This window comes from Oryzias latipes, chromosome 13 (genome assembly GCF_053564925.1).
Source record: "Oryzias latipes strain Hd-rR chromosome 13, Olatipes_Hd-rR_3.1".
NCBI classification, from domain to species: domain Eukaryota; kingdom Metazoa; phylum Chordata; class Actinopteri; order Beloniformes; family Adrianichthyidae; genus Oryzias; species Oryzias latipes.
In genome coordinates, this window is record NC_136249.1 from 6859268 (window position 1) to 6864884 (window position 5617).

Sequence of the window (5617 nt, forward strand, 5' to 3'; positions counted from 1 at the left end):
AAAGAATTAAACATAGTAGGATAAAATAACTAGACAAAACCCAGTAAAACAGCTAAACAACCAAACACATTTAAACAAAAACCCACACTTAAACCCAAATCCGTCCAGACACGCAAAGGGAATGGTATCCCACAATCCAAGCATCACTGTAGGAAAGGGGCAAGTCAAGCTACTCATTGGTTTGCTCATTCCTGTTTGATATTGTGTGAAATCGGTTGATGGATTTGACTTTGATGTGTCGTGACAATAATTTCAACTTACTGAGCCTCATTTCACAGGTAATTCACTTTTATACAACTCTCAAATCCATCAGAAAATAAAATAAATAATAAAAAGACCGTTGGGCAGTGTGTGTGTTTTGCTCCAGTCATTTGCGCGGGTTACGCCCAATACCGGAAAAAATTCCTAAACATTTTATGTTCATGCAGACTGTTACCCTCATATACAAAATGGCGAAATTCAGAGTATAAAGAGAAACATAGGATGATTCTGGAAGAATGGGAAGATTCTTACTTTTTTATTGAAAAGAATGGCAATCCACAATGTTTATTATTATGAGCTTTTGGAAGCAGTAAAATTGTTCATGGCAAAAAAAAAAGAACCAAACGTATCCCGGAGGAAATTAAAAACTCTTCCTGATCTGACAAAAATTGTCTCCTTTTTTACAGTAACAAGTTGAAGCTTTTCAAAGTGCACAGACACCTGACTGAGCATGCCTGTGTGAATAGTGTGGCGGACCGGGGGGTTAGCCCCGCCTTCAACCCCTAAGACTCATGGGAAGTGGGGAATCTTGGGTGTAAAACCATTAGTGAGGTGGCTATGAGCAGAAGTCACCTTCATGATGTTTGGGGATTGACACTTGAGTTTGAGTAAATTCAAAGCTGAGCTAGTAGGAAGGAGATCAATACTTGTGTCCTTGCATCTGTGGTGAACAAGCTGAGTCGTTTAAATTTACTTTGACATCATCAATGAATTGATTTTCATGATGAAGATCTCTCATAAATCTATAAATAAAAATAATCTTGAATTTTTGTTTTTACTGAAGGTTAAAATTATTTTATGCCACACTCAACTGAAATAAACCTTGAAACAAACACAAGTACAATACTTGCTGTTGTGTTGTAGGGAGAGGAGTGTTTTATGGAAAGTAACACGGCTTTAACCCTTGTGCTATCCTTGGCACGTTAACATTGGGAGTTGGGTCATCTAGACCCACTAGACAGTGCTCTGAACCTTTTTTCTTCAATGATTTGTGATCTTCACTGGTGTCCATGGATTACATGAAATCTTTCCACCTTTATCCACCTTTGTCATGGTAGGGAGAACACGTCAATGTAAGGGTGGGGTCATCTAAGATAGCACAAGGGTTACTTGTGTGTTTGTGTGTGTACGTATTGGCAGGTCAGTGTGTGGTGTGGCTCTTTGACTCTCACAGCAAAAAAAAAAATTCGGCTCTTGGTGTCAAACCTGTTTGCCAACCCTGCTCTAGACGCAGGCCAAGGTGCTCTTCACGGTCACGTGACAGGTTACAGCTAAAATAAAACCCAGGAGCTGGCAAAATGAATAAAAAACAAACATCTTTGGAAAGTTTCTTTGCCAAGGGGAAAAGGCCCAGCCAGGAGACAGAAGAGCAGCCTTCGACTTCCAGGAAAAAAAGAACGCTACATTTAATAGACAGCACTTCTTTGTTGCACCATGAGTGTGAGAAGGGGAGAGGATGATGATACCTGTGCGATGTACAATGTTATGCGTGTCAAAATAAAAGCTCAGGGTTCGTCTTGTCATGACTTTGTTCCCCCTTCGTTGTAGTGTTGCCATATTACTCATCAGCCTACTTTTGAAAGACCGGTCCGGGAAAACTTTGTGTGATGTCATACAGGTCCGTGGCATTAAAAAGGTTGGGGACCACTGCTCTAGCTGACATGTGGCTGTTGCCAAAAAAGACACTTCACGGAAGTGATAAAGGTAAAATGTCTTAGAACGTCTCAGTTAGCAATTCTATTGACTTTCAAAAGTGTGCAGCAAAGATGGGCGTGTGTAAGTGTGTTGGAGCCGGTTAATGTCCTTGTTTATCCCTTTCAGACGGGCACCTGCATCAGCGGGGTCCTCATACCAGATGTGAATGGTTGGCTCAGCTCCAATTATTTTAATTTTTGCTGATGAGATCCTAGTGAGTTTTATTTTGAAAGATCTTGTATGCATTGCAAAGTTTGCATGAACAATAAATAAAATATTGACTAAAACTCATAAAAACAAAGATTGGACAAAATTGTGAATTGTTGCAGCCTTTAGACAGTCTTAGTGACCCGAGGCCTCCTGCTTCAGAACGTCTAGGGTTGCAAATTCTGACAACACAGAAACAAATTGAAAGAAACACATTGAAACCTTTTTTTTCTCCTTTCTGCCTTCAATCTAGATGTGAACAAGTCCTCTTAAGACATGTCCATCCTTGTTTTTTATATGTTTACAGCAGATGTGAATCTGAAATTGCTAAAGGTGAGAGCACCTCTGTGGCTAACATGTCTTCTCACTTTTGCAGCCGCAACAGATGAAGCACAAAAAGAAGGAAAAAAGGAGACAAAAGCTTAAAGCTCAAACTGTGTCAGTAAAGCCATTTTCCACGGGAGAAAACAGGAAAATCTTTGAGTGAACTGACATCACCATGGACAACTACCAAAATAAAGGCTTATCTAAACAAATATGCCCCTGAATGCTGACTTCACGGTTGCATTGAGGCCAAAGTTGTTGATTTTGTTTATCGAGGAGGAGTAATCTTTCTTCCTGCTAATAGACCATCTTGTTCGTGTAGTAATCAACTGTTTTTCTCACTTTAGCATCTCTTTAGCAAATGTGTTTCTCACAATGCTTGCCCTTGTATGATTTTGTTTGGAGCAGCTGCTTAATCATTGACAAAAAAGTGAACTTGGTACAATATTTCTGCATGAAATTTCAAAAAATGGATCAACAACGATTCAAAGCCATTTTTGCTGTAAACTCTACATTTGTGAATTTAAAGATGTGTACTTTCATCTCATTTTGTGAACTTGAATCTTATTTTGGTAACATATTTTGGTCCTGTTGGGGAAAAACACTCCTCTTATTGAATTATTGACATTTTCTGTCTTTAATTGGCAATGCTGTTTTCTAAAGTGATGCATTTTTTTGCAACCCTTTGAAATGCACACATTACGCTTTTTTCTGTTTTTTATTTTACTGAATTCCAGTGTAAAACCATGCATTCCTGTTGGAGTATTTATTGAAGCTTGAAACTTTTGAGGCCTCAGGTCACAGAGTTTTACTGCAAACACACTTAATTTGTGACTTGGTGAGATATTTTATATTAAAAATAAAGGCCTAAAAGTCTTCCGTGAACTGGTTAGTTATGATAATTGATCTTGGTGATGCAGTCCCCAAGGAATCCATCAATATTTCTAACATATGGACGCGACACACTTCTTGCACACAGCCCATACAAAGCTTTGAAAACTCTTACCATAATCAGACTCAAAGTAGTTTTGAGGGTCAGTTTCGTAAATTCTTTTTCTGAACTTGTGAAATGAATCCCCCCTCGTGTTGACAGGTAAAGGCTGGCCTCTGTTGGATCTAGTCTTCACTGGTAAAGGAAGCAGGGGTGCATCTACAGGGGTGACCCCCGCCCCCCCCCTGACGCCCAATGTTTAAGTCAATAGTTGGTATCATTATTGATAAGTATATAAAAAAAAGAGCAATACAAGCTAATGTAGGCATTGCAAATCCTTAAAGAACTTTAATAAATCTTGAAAGATGTATTTTTCATCCTCTTATTTATTTGTGGGCTGTTCTCATTTGCCTACCTCCCAAAGTCTTCTGTCCCCCCAGCTAAATTCAAACCTTTAACTATTGTGAGGAGAGTTGCATGGGGATGCAGTGGTTAGCGCTTTCGCCTCACTGCAGTGACGTTCATGTTCTCCCTGTGGATTTTCTCTGGGCACTCTGGCTTCCTCCAACAGTCCCATCACATGCGTTACTGATTGATCACTCTAAACTGCCTCTAGGTGTGACAGAGAGTTTGTGCGACTCTGTGACAGACTGGTGACCAGTCCAAAGTGCGTCCCGCCTTTGCCCAACAGTGGCCAGGTTTAGCCCTGGCAACACTGTGACCCTGGAAGGATGCATGGATTCTATTGTAAACCAGTGCATTCTCGTGTTTCTCCCATCAAATTTACAGAGCCACACTCAAACACGACATATTCATTAATGAGGTTATTGCAGTTCCCAAAAACGCTTTCTTGTTTTGGTTGGTTGAAAAAAAAAAAAAAATTAAAGAAAACTCAGCCTCCCTGGTAGTCACACGTTAGAGCAGGGGTCGGAAACCTATGGCTCGCGCCCCAAATCTTGCTCTATTAATGGTCACATCTGGCACACAGACAAATCTTTAATTATAAAAAAAAGTTTCATTAGACCAGTCCTTCTCAGGCGCGATGTGATGCCAGGGGCGGCGCGCAGTAGTAGCGGTGCTTGGAGAAAAAAAATCTGCACCACTATCGGTTTACTATTTTCTGGTATATCACAGAGTTTGAACCAGCCTGAAACCTGCAAATTGCCGTCAAAACTTAGAACACGCTGCCCGTCACATACCACTCACTGCAGCGTGTGAGTATTGCTGTACTGACAATGTTTGGCTCCTTATTGTACTTTAAAAGTGTTGAAATTACATAAAATGCACACATTCATTTGCATTTTTAGTTTTAAACATGTTGTAGCGCAGTGTTTTTCAACCTTTTTTGAGCCACGGCACACTTTAACCTTGACAAAAATCCCGCGGCACACCAGCATCCCAAAAAAAAAAAAAAAGCAGAAACTCATAGTCTGTTTTGATCTACAGCCCCCCCCCCCCCCCCCCCCCCCGGCAATCTGACGTGCATTTTTGTGATAATTGTGGCAGAAAAAGCAGGAAGTTGCAGATGTTTTTCTAAAAGATGTAATAAAAGTTAAGTTATACAAGCTGTATGTTCGTTGTGTTTTCAAGACGCTGTCCCTTTAAGCCAATGCATCATGGGAGATGTAGTGTGAAAACTGCGAGAAAACGGCAGAAAGACTCGCGTCTCTGAGCTTCATGGTTTTGTTCACTTGTTCCACGGTCTGATACCGGATTCTGTGGAAAGCTACACCGCTAAAGACGAGCTTTAGCTGGTGTTTTTGTCGGAACTGACTGAGTTATGAGCTAATTTGGAACAAGGAAGTGGAGACTTTAACCACTTCTGATTGGTCAGACTGATGACATGTGATTAAGCCTTCAAGAATGATTGGTGGAGTCGTGGAGACAGTAAAAGCTGCGGGACTTTTCCTTACACAGTTATAGCTGCAGCTATTTCGCGTTACCGTCATTCTTATCAAAATGTCTTTAATAGAATCAAATAAACACAAAGAAAAAAGTATTTTATGATCGTTTATATTCCTAACTACTCAGTGTTTTATCAGGACCTGTTTGGATGAACAAAGAGCTGATTTCCTGGAGATGGGAAATGCTTTTAGATCAGTTAATGAGGGCAATTTTCCACGGCACACTTGACCATCTCCCACGGCACACTAGTGTGCCGCGGCACACTGGTTGAAAAACACTGTTGTAGCGGACTGA

At 40.4% G+C, this 5617-nt stretch overlaps 1 long non-coding RNA gene across 1 annotated transcript; it reads left to right on the top strand.

Annotated features, from left to right (window-relative positions):
* Nucleotides 1-875: 875 nt before the first annotated feature.
* LOC144981757 (uncharacterized) lies at nucleotides 876-3176 on the top strand. The gene is made up of 3 exons (XR_013647267.1): nucleotides 876-1965; nucleotides 2083-2170; nucleotides 2540-3176. It is a non-coding gene; the product is annotated as an uncharacterized LOC144981757 (long non-coding RNA).
* The last annotated feature ends 2441 nt before the right edge of the window (nucleotides 3177-5617 follow it).